Here is a 15,021-nt window from a genome sequence, read left to right as displayed (position 1 = left end):
ACTTTTTAACATATTTTCGAAGGTCAAACATCAAGACTTTTTTTTCAGCCTAAATAACTTTGTGACACAGGATTAGAATCTCCCCTGGTACAAGCACTTTCCCATTAGCGTAACAGCAACATTTAATCCTGCAAAAGACGATAAAATCGCACGCACTTCTGCTCATAGAAGCAAGAATTTAGGTAAACCAGATCCGAGAGAGAAAGGTAAAAATGAGAAAGAAAAGGAAAATCAGCAATATCCTAAAATACTGATAGAAAAGCCTCCTGACATTTTTGGACCCCCAATAAACCTATCAATTTAAATTCTTTAGATACTGAATTCCATAATCGTATAATGCTTACAATAACTAATGCATTCCTATGCTGATGACGAAATCTCCTTCCCTCTGGTCTCGGGGATCTGTCCTACTTTCCCTTGCACGTTCAGTATGACTATGCATAAGGCTTTACTATGCCACCTATGAGGCAAGGTGGGTACTGGATTCCAAGACACTAAAACACCCCAACTGGTAGGAGATGTGGAGAGAAATGATCAGACAGAACCAATGGGCTCCTCAGTCTATGACATACAAGCTTTAATAATGCCAGACAATAGAAGAGTTGTGTATGATTATTTGCTTGCAATTTGATATGGCTACAGGGTGTGTAGGTATATTTTTATTTTCATTGCTCAACTTAAGTACATAGAGCTGCACATTCCTTACAATATATTAATAGAACTGGGGGGAAAAACAATACAATGAAAATAAATAATAAACAAGTATAGGCTATAACATCACAGCTGATGTGCCAGCTGCCAAGAGAAGCAGGAGTAAAAACATTTCTGGACAAAGAACCTCACAATCTAAATGGATGGATAACTTACATTCAAAAGTAGCAGGGCAATTAGCTGGGGGGCAATGAATATAAGAGGTGTAAAAAGGCAATGGGTGTCAGAGGATGGAGGCGAATCTCCTATATAGATAAAAACTTGGCAAATAGGTCTCCTTTTCTGGAAGACCAACGAGTGGATCCACCAAAATGTACAATATAAGATCACACAACACTGTGCAACATTAGCAAGAACAAATAAATAAACCTTATTATAGATTGTTTTTCAAAATGATGTTATCGTATAGCCTGTGTAGTAATGGTGCCATTTTGCTTTTAGGATGCTAGTAGGACATGGGGGGTGGCATTCAGGATCATGATTCTTTTAGGATCAGTACAGAGAAATAACTATGCTAGTATAGTTTTATGGGCTGTTCCTGCAGAATTGTGTACAGAGGAATATTTATGCTGTCATTGTTTTATGCAGGGCTGGGACTATGGAGACTATTGCGCCCATTGCGCCCTATGCAGAAGAGGCAACTGCATAGGCAGCAAATTTGGGGGGGCGCCAGGCAGGTACCTCTTCTGCCTATCAGTGCTCCCTTGCCCCCACCAACTGTCAATGCAGAGCACCCCCAAGTGTGAGGTGGCCGGTCAGGTTGCCCCGTTGGCTAGGCCCACCCCTGGTTTTATGGCATCTCTATGTACAGCCTGTTAGAAAAGCACTTTAGATCTTCCAGCTATGGTGATTTCTATTTATGGCTTTGTTTGACTGGCTATACCCTACTTATACCTAGAATACTGCAAAATAGGAAGGATATGAGGATATCCTTCCTATTTTCCATTATTCTAGGTATAAGTAGGGTATAGCCAGTCAAACAAAGCCATAAATAGAAATCACCATAGCTGGAAGATAATAAGTTTATGGCTATGTCCTCCCATCCTAAGCCAAAGCTTAAACTAGGCTAAAAGTGCAAATACTCTGTGTGCTTTTGAAAGCATAAATTCTAGATATTATAAAAAGTGGCTGTTACTAAACTGGGACAATATATTGGGAAGTCTATAGTTAGCCCTTAGGGGAACAGTACTTTAACCTTGCAGCACAGGGTGGGCCACAACGGAGAAACCCATAAGTGAAAAGCAATGCTTTTTGCCAAAAAAACAAAAAACAGTAGAGCAGCTTTTAGTTGGCCTTTAAAAAAGTCTGTGCTTACAGCACCCATAAGAATGCAGAACAGTTTCGACACAGCGTCACTAACTCTTTTCTGTTTGTTCTGTTTAATATGTGGCCCAACGAATTGCAGATTCCAGAGTGTCAGGTGCTCAGAACACTGCGCCCTCAGGAGCATATAGTTATCAGGGGAATAGACTGTATATCCTTATACTCACACATCTGTATAATGGACAATTGTAAATATTCCAGCGGCATCTATGGTGATTACCGATGTAATGCTTGCAAAGGGACATTATACTCTGCTCAGCTCACGCAAATATTGATGTAGAATTGGGACAGGCAGGGGATGCTTGTTAGGCCCATGCTGCAAATTAGAGATGACCAACATCTAAAGTAGACTGCCCATCCCTTGTTTATACATCAGTGTCTCAATGTACTGCTCATACGAATAAAGATAAATATATAGCCTGGGGAATAACCTACATTTTTCAGCCATTGTACAGTTTGATTATATTAATCAGCATATTAATTCAGCAGGAACAGCCCCCTAAGTTTGCTCATAGCTTGTACAGAGAGATACAATAAAACTATGGCAGCATAGGGAATCCCCTGTACTAAGCACAATTCAGCAGGAACAGCCCCCTAAGTTTGCTCATAGCCTGTACAGAGAGATACCATAAAACTATGGCAGCATAGGGATTCACCTGTACTAAGCACAATTCAGCAGGAACAGCCCCCTAAGTTTGCTCATACCCTGTACAGAGAGATACCATAAAACTATGGCACATAGGGATTCCCCTGTACTAAGCACAATTCAGCAGGAACAGCCCCCTAAGTTTGCTCATAGCCTGTACAGAGAGATACCATAAAACTATGGCACATAGGGATCCCCCTGTACTAAGCACAATTCATCACGAACAGCCCCCTAAGTTTGCTCATAGCCTGTACAGAGAGATACCATAAAACTATGGCACATAGGGATTCCCCTGTACTAAGCACAATTCAGCAGGAACAGCCCCCTAAGTTTGCTCATAGCCTGTACAGAGAGATACCATAAAACTATGGCACATAGGGATCCCCCTGTACTAAGCACAATTCATCAGGAACAGCCCCCTAAGTTTGCCCATAGCCTGTACAGAGAGATACCATAAAACTATTTCATTGATTCAGACACTGCAAGGAATGTGTTTATTTCTGAAGTTGAGTGCCATTTCACCAGTTTCCATGATGGAACACTTTTTGTACTTTATGTAAAGAATTTTCTTAAAAACACGTACGCATACAAATGCTTTAGTCAAAAATATCAACTTGAGGCAAGGAATTTTTGAAGCAGCACTTGGAAACACTTCGGTAAGCAGTTAACAAACTTGTTTTCTTCTTAAAGAAAGGTTGGATGAGCGCTACTGTTGTGCATAGTAATGTTGGGGCACATTATGAACACGCATGTGACATAGGACACTTTGACCTGCAGGGATGTCCACACCATGAGCAGGGGGGCATAGCTCTTATGAGGGTTGGGGTCTATTCTGATAAATACTATAGTTTCCTTATCCAGAGTGGAGGGTCTTTGTAACATTATAATATTGGAAATCTAGTGGTTTTAAAATAGATCATGTTACTGATGACCAAAGCAGTCTGGCCATTAAGAACTTGACCTATGGACAGGATGCCATGGCAGCCATTTTGAAACAGTAAACTCAATAACAACGTGCATGATCAAGAGGCCATATGCTGAGGTGCTAGTAGGCTCAAAGTACCCCTGTTCCGAGCCAGTTCAAGTAGTAATGGCGCCCGAGCAAGGACATCAGTAGCCATCCCCACCAAGCTGCCTGTCACGTACTGCAGGGAAGCCTCTGTCACTAATACATAAACAACTTGTGATGCGGATCTGGCATTTCTTATTACCTATGCAGTTGATTTTAAAATTTTCAGAGTACTGTTATTATGTGTAAACAAAATGAACCATAACATGCATTCCTTTATGTACTTGTTTGTTGTGAAGCTGCAAATGATAACTCTCACATAACTGAATATCATCAGCCATAATGCGGTCACATACCTCTCTGTTAAGTGGAACCATTTAAGCAAGAAGGAAGGCACCAAAGTACATCATAGAAACTGCTTAGCTAAACAAACGAGTATCATGTCACAGACCTTGGGTTAAACTCTGATGAACTTGTCCAACAGCTGTAAACAGATTGGCTTGCAAGTGCCTTTCCCATCATTCCCCTGCACTAGGCCCTTTAAAGGAGACATATGTTAAAATTAAGAATATACAAGTGCCTTATACTCGTTTAAATATAGAATGATTGCGCTTAAAAAAGTAGGGTTTCTGTAGCAAACACCCCAGCTGTACCAGTGCAGGAATGGCTGCCCCCGGGGCTACACAGCGGGGTATTTATATAAACTATAGTAGGGTTTCTGTAGCAAACACCCCAGTTGTACCAGTGCAGGAACAGCTGCCCCCGGGGCTACACAGCGGGGTATTTATATAAACTATAGTAGGGTTTCTGTAGCAAACACCCCAGCTGTACCAGTGCAGGAATGGCTGCCCCCGGGGCTACACAGCGGGGTATTTATATAAACTATAGTAGGGTTTCTGTAGCAAACACCCCAGCTGTACCAGTGCAGGAATGGCTGCCCCCGGGGCTACACAGCGGGGTATTTATATAAACTATAGTAGGGTTTCTGTAGCAAACACCCCAGCTGTACCAGTGCAGGAATGGCTGCCCCCGGGGCTACACAGCGGGGTATTTATATAAACTATAGTAGGGTTTCTGTAGCAAACACCCCAGCTGTACCAGTGCAGGAATGGCTGCCCCCGGGGCTACACAGCGGGGTATTTATATAAACTATAGTAGGGTTTCTGTAGCAAACACCCCAGTTGTACCGGTGCAGGAACGGCTGCCCCCGGGGCTACACAGTGGGGTATTTATATAAACTATAGTAGGGTTTCTGTAGCAAACACCCCAGCTGTACCAGTGCAGGAACAGCTGCCCCCGGGGCTACACAGCGGGGTATTTATATAAACTATAGTAGGGTTTCTGTAGCAAACACCCCAGTTGTACCGGTGCAGGAATGGCTGCCCCCGGGGCTACACAGCGGGGTATTTATATAAACTATAGTAGGGTTTCTGTAGAAAACACCCCAGCTGTACCAGTGCAGGAATGGCTGCCCCTGGAGCTACACAGCGGGGTATTTATATAAACTATAGTAGGGTTTCTGTAGCAAACACCCCAGCTGTACCAGTGCAGGAACGGCTGCCCCCGGGGCTACACAGCGGGGTATTTATATAAACTATAGTAGGGTTTCTGTAGCAAACACCCCAGCTGTACCGGTGCAGGAATGGCTGCCCCCGAGGCTACACAGCGGGTTATTTATATAAACTATACAAATTTTACCAGTACAGGGCAACAGTACATAATATATTACTTTGATACATTTTCATTTTTTGGTGTTACTGATCCTGTAAACTATATGTGTGACCAACAGGGTACCTAATCACCATTCACATGCAGAAACAGTAAAACAGGAGCTGCACACACATTCCAGGCCCAACCTACTTGCCCATCGTTCGGTCGATATGTGTCACATGGTGTAAGTGTTTCAATGAAGGGAAATTCCCCTATATAAGAATACTTCATATAAACTACTGCCTCCAGGCCTAACCCACATACCCATCATTCTGTTCATATGTATCACATGGTGTAATTGTTTCAGTGAAGGAAAATTCCCCTATATAAGAATACCTCATATAAAGTACTCCCTCCATTATATTATATGTTTCACATGGTATTACTGTTTCAGTCAAGGAGAAATTTCTCTATATAAAAGGAAAACCTCATATAAACTACTGCAAACTATATGAATGAAAACATATATACAATTAACACCTCATATGAACTACTTGTTACAGACCCCGCCCATTTACCCCTCATGCTGTGTATGTGTCACATGGTATAATTGTGTCATGAAGGCCCTAGATATGAGGAACACCTTCTGTATATTACTTGCTAAAGGCCCCATTCACATAACTATCATGGTCTATATATTTGTCCAATTACATAGCTGTGCCAGTGAACAAAATCAACCCCAGATATCAGAAACACCTGATATAAACTAATTGTCTCACTTACCCATAATTCCATTTATATATGTCACGTCCTTTCCCAGTCAGTGAATGAAGAAAACACCCAGAAATAAGAAATGTCTTATATAAACTTGATGCAGACCCCACCCACTTACCCACCATTCTGTGTATATCTGTTATATAGTATTATTGTTTCAGTGAGGGAAGATACCCCTAGCTTTAAAGAACCCCTCCCGCCCATGTACCCATTCTGTCACATGATATAACCGAACTAGTTAAGGTTACTTTTCGCCGTTTGTTTTTCTTTTTTCTTTGCCTGCTCACTGAGCTGTGCATGTTTATCTGTGTCCATGTAATATATTCCTGGGTTGCCATGGTCAGGCATCACCTGTGTTTACTCTGTGTGGAACAATAGTTATGATTTATGAAGTAAAAATGTCACATGGAACACAAGTTTGCCCGGTCATTCAGCACATAGATATTAAAATGAATATTTAATGACATTTTTATGAACATTTTTTTTTCTTAAATTGGCTAAAATGTGTTTGTTTGCTTGAGACCTAAAAGAACAATCTATACGGTAAACAACAACTCTCAGCATCCACTAAATTCAATGTAACAACTGAACAGCGGCAGGTTGCCCATACCCGCCCTTTAATGCCAATTTGAGTGACCTTCAGAGGTCAAGGTTTAAACACTGTTCAGATGCAGCCTAAGACGTTAATTGTCACTGGGTGAAACCAGAGTAGCAGCCATTGCATACAAATGCCAATGTTAAAACAAGCCCATAAGTTCCCAGACAAGGTCATGGAGGGAACAACCATTTTCAAGCTCTTGTTTAGAAGGACAGATGGTGAGAGACACAATGCACAGGAACCTGAAACCCGCTGCCACTTAGCCTAATTACTATCTCAAGCCAAACGTGTTTCTCTGTGGGCAAGGGGAGGGCAAGCAGGTAGGAGATGACACAAATCCGGATATTAAAGAGAAACAAAAACCTTAAAGAAGAACGAGAGATAAATTACTTTGAAATAGCCTGCACTTACAGTAGCCTTGAATACAAGGTATTTTCAGGCACTGGAATAATATCAGTTATATATGCACAAGGGGACAGCCATTGCAAGGTGGAGGACGTTATAGACTAAAGAATCAACCATTACAAATATCACACCTCAATATCTGCCAGTGTTCAGTAAGTTTGACTTTCCTCTCTACAACTAAACTTGCCAAATCTGTCCGCACTTCCAAGCAGCAGTCGAGCCTGGTTCAATACGTGGGGTGAATATAGTTGTCCATTGTGCAAAGCAACTGGTGACAACTGCATGTGTTTTGTTGCAGCTGCAACTGTAACTGTGTGCATTACAGTAACTCCTGAGGTGCCAGCTGCCTCTTTTTCTGGCCTGTAGGACTAACCTGAATGTGCTACAGCATGGCCATTGTGATTGGCCATTTAAGAGATGGGTTTCAGCCAGATGCACAATTAAGTTATGTGTGCATACTTATGGCTGACCTCACCTCACACAAATATCTGCCTTACAATCTTGTTAGGCTACAGCCAGCTTTTTTTTTATTATTAGTTGTAACTGATGCTCTCGGGTTCAATCTTCATCTTCTCCATGATGCATGACCAATCAAATCCAACGTTAGATGGCCATAAAGGTTATTTTATCTCTTGGGCAGATGGCCTAATTGATCAGATGAGCAGTAACTAAAGAGCCAGCATACCTGCAGAGAAAGCACCTGGTGTGCCATCGTAGATGCAATTTATGGGGAGGGAAACTCTGCAGTTCCTACAACTCGATTCTACAAGGACTGGGGTTGGATGGCCTTGCAGCAGAGGTTTGTATCTGGTGTCAATGGATTGAGAAAGAGGGGTGGAGGTTGGTGCCAGGCTGCCTTGGCCACCCGACTCTTTCAGCCAAGCTCTGCTTTTAGGGCTCTGGCACACGGGGAGATTAGTCGCCCGCGAAAAGTCTCCCTGTTCGCGGGCGAATAATCTCCCCGAGTTGCCATCAGCTGCCATCCCACCGGCGAAAATGTAAGTCGCCGGTGGGATGGCACACGCTGCGCAGGCGATTTTTGCCGAAATCGCGCCGCCACGTGTGCCATCCCACCGGCAACTTACATTTTCGCCGGTGGGATGGCAATTCGGGGAGATTAGTCGCCCGCGAACAGGGAGATTTGTCGCGGGCGATTAATCTCCCCATGTTCCAGAGCCCTTAAAAGAACAATGTTTCTTTGCTCTTCTCTTCACTGCCAGTTCTGACTACATGATACAACAGTGAAACAATGAATCAGTGGATAACAGAAAATCAAATCTTACTTATGGAGATTTTCTTTTCCTGGACTGTAGCATGGCAGTGGGCACAACTGGGTCCACTATCAGGTTACATACATAGTTACATAGTTACATAGGGTTGAAAAAAGACCATTGTCCATCAAATTCAACCCATCCGAGTAAACCCAGCACACAACCTATACTTAACAATCTATACACTCACATACATAAACTATATATATACAACCACTAATACTAACTGTAGATATTAGTATCACAATTTCTGCTTGTTCAAAAACTCACCCAGGCCCCTCTTATAGGCATTAACAGAATCTGCCATTACCACATCACTAGGAAGGGCATTCCCCAACCTCACTGCCCTCCCCGTGAAAAACCCCCTACGCTGCTTCAAATGGAAGCTCCGTTCCTCTAATCTATAGGGGTGACCTCTGGTGCGCTGATTGTTTTTATGGGAAAAAAGAACATCCCCCATCTGCCTATAATCCCCTCTAATGTACTTGTACAGAGTAATCATGTCCCCTCGCAAGCGCCTCTTTTCCAGAGAAAACAACCCAAACCCTGACAGTCTTACTTCATAGTTTAAATCTTCCATCCCCTTTACCAGTTTAGTTGCACGTCTCTGCACTCTCTCCAGCTCATTAATATACTTCTTAAGGACTGGAGCCCAAAACTGCACTGCATACTCCAGGTGAGGCCTTACCAGGGACCTATAAAGAGGCAAAAATATGTTTTCATCCCTTGAGTCAATGCCCTTTTTTTATGGTGACAGTAATCTATCAAGCAAACAATTAATTTGGCTCTCCACCCCCAAGAATCCATCTCAGTGACTGTAAACAGAGAGCTCTCCCCAGTAGGGTTGGGAAGCCTGTGCCCACTGCCATGCTACAGTCCAGGAAAAGAAAATCTCGGTAAGTAGGATTTGCTTTTCTGTTTTCCTGTTCCTTCGCATGGCAGTGGGCACAAACTATCCCACCGTATGCGTTACTGTACCCCACTAACCAGAGCAACAGTAACAGCAACCTACTACTGTGGTTAAGCTAGTTAAGCTGGACCATAACCATGACTGAACCTGCACAAACAAATGTCCCTTATTAACAAGGGCAGAGTGCTATTGCAGGAGTCATTGGAAGAAACTTCCATACTGAATCAAGAAACACTGAACGGATATAGTAACACTGCTGAGCAAAGAACCAACAACCCAAAAGGTCAGAAGCCCCATAACTTACCCACATGTCTAATACAGTAGGCCAGTGTTCCCCAACCAGTGGCTCAGGGGCAACATGTTGCTCCCAGTGGCCTCAAAGTAGGTGCTTATTTTTGAATTTCCGGTAAGAAAGCAAGTTTTGGTTGCATAAAAACCAAATTTAATGCCAAACAGCACCTTCTGTGGGCTGCCAGTCCCCATAGGGGCTATAAAGTAGCCAATTATAGCTCTTATTGGCACCCCCAGGAACCTTTTCCATGCTTGTGTTGCTCCCCAACACTTTTTCCATTTGAATGTGGCTCACTTGTTTAAAAGATTGGGGATCCCTGTCATAGGTAAAAAATTAGATGCTCAGCATTAAAAGGAGAATACTTACAGTTTGAGGTGATGATAGTCAGAAACTTTAACCTGTTTAGTGACAGATTGGTAATTTTTTGAAAAAAACACAAAATCCCAAGCGTTAAATATAAAAAAAAGGCATCATAGTAGAAAAGTTTTAGTAACTTAAAACTTGTGATATATTGATTTACAACATATAATAATACTCTGTTGTTAGTACTATCTTGTGGTAATGCAGCTTATGCCAATGATGAACCGCAGTGTAGGGTGACAAGATCACTCAAACCCCAGGGACCATCCAACAACATGCTGCAAGGGCACCCTGAGCGCATCTAAAACTGCAAACAGAGCAGCCGCACAGCCAGATTTCTCATATGCACCCCAAACGCCCAGGCCCAGGCCACCCCACTGCAGTGACACCCATTAAAAACTTTAGCAAATAATGTACAATAGTGGTTGATGTTACAAAGTGAGATAAATGTAGAATATTACAGCATGTATTGTTAGAGGTCGGTAGTATTCGGTTGAGATATTTAATCACTATGCTGCATCATGAACCTAGGAGCGGAAAAATAAGGTATTGAAAAGTATGACATAGCATTACCAGAAAGAGACAAAATATTGAACAGGTCTCAGACGAATTACTTTTTAATAAGCTAAAGTTTTGCTCACTTTTAAAGCCCTGTTTTTTTTTATTTTTAAAAATGTATGTATGTATGTATGTATGTATGTACTCACAAACCAAAGCCAAAGATACACGTTCAACTTTGTAACATTTCCAAATTAACCCATGAACAGGTGAATCCAGTAAAGCCAAGACAGACTGAATAATAATCACCTCGCATTAAGAGCCTTATTTCTTAGTGGCGTGGTTAGACAATTACTCATTTTCCTCTTAACTGAAATTGCATTTAGATAACGTACCTGATTCTTTAGGCACTTACATTCTTCTTAATGTCGCGAAATAATGTATTTGTTTTTCCATCTTAAGAAGTTCAATACATAACCTACCTCCAGGCTGCAGGGGATACCAATACAGCTATAACAGGCTGACCAGCAGTTAGGCTGCACAGACTTCACCTGTTTTTGTATTGGGAATATTCCCACTTGCTGTTTCATCCGCTCAGGCCCCTACATAATAAGGTGGTTGTTAATTAGGCTGTGTAAGCCTCTTTTTGCAATAGAAGCCGTCCTTAAGACTGATGCCACACGGACGTATTCTTGGCAAGCCGAAAAACACTTACCAAGAATATGCCCCACTACTGTAGTTTTACCCTACCTTGTGCCTGCACCACAATGAATGGAATATGCTCGGGTGCAGGCACAAGTAGCCGATATCCGCCAAAAAAGATCACATCTTCAGTAGATATTGGCTACATGTGCCTGCACCCGAGCGTATTCCATTCATTTGGGTACAGGCACAGGTAGGAGTGTATGGCACTATTTTCGGCTTGCTGAAAATATACGCCGTACGCTGAGTGCGGCATCAGTCTAAAGGGAACTGAATATTTAGATAACCTGATTCTTTAGGCTCTTGCAGCTTTCAATCACAGTGCATATAAACACTGATAACTGCAGAATAATCTGCAGGGCCAAATGCAGAACTGGTTATGCAGCACAGCCGCATATAAGGCTAATGCCACACCATCCATATGGCGCATGTTTTCGGCAAGCCAAAAAAAAAGCTTTTGCCGAAATACGTGCCATACACTCCTACCTGTGCCTGCACCCGAATGAATGGAATACGCTTGGGTGCAGGCACATGTAACCGAAATCCGCATAAAAACATGAGACTCTGCAGTCTCTCACGTTTTTATGCGCATTTCGGCTACATGTGCCTGCACCCAAGCGTATTCCATTCATTCGGGTACAGGCACAGGTAGGAGCAAATTGGGCGTATGATGCGTATTTTTGGCAAGTGTTTTTCGGCTTGCTGAAAATATACGCCAGTGCTGTCCAACTTCTGGGGTACCGAGGGCCGGAATTTTTCCGGCCTACGTGGTGGAGGGCCGATAATTTAAGCCAGTTTTGACCACTCCCCCTTTTAAACTACACCCACTTGAAACCAAACCCCTGTTATCACATGACCATACCCATATTAATGGTTGTAGTACAGCAAAAACCTACCATACTCTGCCTTCCCTACCCTGCCTGTGTGTGCCATACTCTGCCTGCCCTATGCTGCCTGTGTGTGTGCCATACTCTGCCTGCCCTACCCTGCCTTTGTGTGCCATACTCTGCCTGCCCTATGCTGTCTGTGTGTGCCATACTCTGCCTGCCCTACCCTGCCTGTGTGTTCCATACTCTGCCTGTCCTATGTTGCCTGTGTGTGCCATACTCTGCCTGCCCTATGTATGGTACACACAGGCAGCCTATAGTGACACAATGCTGGCACTGCTCCTACAGTCTGCACAATAACTATATATTAAAAAACTTTTTTATTGCAGTACCACCTCAGTATATGTTCTTTTTGTAGTGTGCAGGGTTTATTTGTGGGTTTCTACTGTTCCTACAGTCTGAGGTGTGAACAGGGGAACAATGTGGGTGATTACAGCCTGAGCCTGAGGTGTGAACACTGCAGGGGGTGAACAATGCAGGGATTAAAAGGTGTGAACAACACAGGGGATTACATTTTTAAACAATACAGGGTGATTACAGCCTGAATCTGAGGTGAGAACCATGCAGGGGGGGCAGTTAACCACAGTACTGATACCATTTAAAGCTTACACAAAGGTAAGCCATCAAAGCAGCCAGACAGGTGGGGGGCCACACAGAGGGGGGTCGAGGGCCGCATGCGGCCCGCGGGCCGCCAGTTGGACAGCACTGATATACGCCATACGCATGGTGTAGCATTAGCCCAATACAGGTTGTTAGAAAATGAGAAGTTGAACTTACACACTCCTCTCCAACAGGCACTGTTGTTTCTTTACTCCCCCCAGTAGCCATTACCATTACCAGAGGAGACAAAGTAAAAACACTCTAGACATCCAGAAATTGGCCATTAGTAACTGATAGCTATCAATGGAGTGCATAGTGAGGAGAGACCTTATATGCGCTTCTTTTACCTCATGGATGGAACATCGAGTTAGTGCACATGGCTTTGCGATTTACTGTGATTTGTGGCAACCGATGGCCATAGTCTAGAAAGATCAGTGATCCCCAACCAGTGGCTTGGGGGCAACATGTTGCTCACCAACCCCTTGGATGTTGCTCCCAGGGCCTCAAAGCAGATGCTTATTTTTGAATTCCTGACTTGGTGGCAAGTTTTGGTTGAATAAAAACAAGATTTCCTACCAAATAAAGCCCCTGTAAGCTGACAGGGTGCATAGAGGCCCCTAATAGCCAATCTTAGCCCTTATTTGGCTCCTCCATGAACTTTTATGGTGCTTGTGTTGCTCTCCAAGTCTTTTTACATTTGACTGTGGCTCACGAGTAAGAAAGGTTGGGGATCCCTGGTCTAAATCAAACCCTCACACAGGTAAATGTACCCGTTCCTGTAGCTTCAGCATGTAGAGGCCAGAGACCCTGCTGGTTTTGGGGTGAACTCACCTGACATGAAATGAGATGGATTCTTAGGGGTTTGCTTGATAGATTGCCATCACCTGACAGGGTGGTCCCAGTTGTGCCCACTGCCATGCGAAGAAACAGGAAAACTGTTCTCCAGGAAAGACTCAAATTCCCATAATGCACACTCCTTCTCCTGCAAAGGTCTATTCATTTTAATTGTCTTGTGTTGCCTATGTATGAGTTTGTATGTTCTTCCTGTGTTTAATTGGCCCCTGATGGGATTGTCCCTCGTGGCTGCCTAGGGATTAAAGCTTCAGTAATGTGGGTCACTGCAATGTATATACTACTTTATCATGATGATAGTCTCTCATCCATAACTGCTTGCATATTTCTCCCAAAATGCACTTTACCATGGAATCTGAGAAAGGAGTTTTTGGAAACAAGGCTCTATAAGACATTTAAACCTCATTCAGTGAGTAATGTTTCAGCCGTCACTGTATCTTAACTACTCCATGCCCTTGAGTAGAAGGGATGGGCTCAGACTTTCTGGTTATGGAAAAAAAAAATAACCGATTTAAGTCATACTTGGCTTGCAAATGACTCCCCCAGATGGGTGTTAGCACTACATAAAATGCAGCCCCTAGAACAAATAGAAGGATTAGTGGGTTTTTTTTCTTCAATTTAAGAACAAAATCCCCTCTTAAGACTTGGACAGAATTCTGCTATTTCTTGCCTGCTCACTAAGCCGCATGTGTTGACCTGAGAACATGTTATGTATATATTCCTGGGTTACTTTGGTTGGGTGTGGAACAATAGTTTAAGACCGATGAAGTAAAAACTTCATGCGCAGATGTTTGCCTGGTCATTCAGCACATAGATATAAAAATACATTTTTGAAGAAGTGACATTTTTATGTAGCCCCATACTTTTTCCCTTGCATATACCTTTATCTTCTAAAATATCAGGTTTGTTTTTTTTTAAAACACAATGAACAGCTTTTCTTGTTAAATGGGCCCTCCCTACATGCCAAGAGCTTCTGGTGAAACTACTAGGCAGAAATCCCAGCCAATGCAAGAAAGCTTGTTACCTTATTGGCCTTTTCTCTCCAGAGATTAGAGTGCTATTTAAATTCTGAATTCCTTAACTCTTGTTCGCTTAACAACAAATAGTACTCATTCCATTCTCACGGCCTAATTTTTGTGCTCAGGTTTAACCCCTGTAATGTTACATTGGCCAACAAACTCCCAACATGGGTAATAAGAAACTGCTCACCTCCACCCTCTTAAAATAAAGGGGTGTATTCCACTGGTGGTGACAACTTGTTGGGTGCTATGCCCAACTCCACTATGCTGATTCTTTTATAAGCCAGTGTACATAACATTGTAGTAGTAAGGGTAGGTAGCAGAGGCAAATGCCAAGTGGCGAAATGAGCAGTGCAGAGTTTGGACTGTACCAGGCACTAGAAATTCTTTGGAAGCTGCAACGGTGGCATTCAGAAGCACCGACTGAAATCAACTATTGTTTGGTTTAATCTAAATTAAGGTGATTTAAAATATACAATAAGCCCCTTTATTTAAAAGCATAAAAACTAGACAA

The sequence above is a fragment of the Xenopus tropicalis genome, chromosome 10, assembly GCF_000004195.4.
Source record: "Xenopus tropicalis strain Nigerian chromosome 10, UCB_Xtro_10.0, whole genome shotgun sequence".
NCBI lineage: Eukaryota > Metazoa > Chordata > Amphibia > Anura > Pipidae > Xenopus > Xenopus tropicalis.
The sequence above is the reverse complement of the archived record's forward strand: the minus strand, read 5'-3'. Positions refer to the sequence as shown.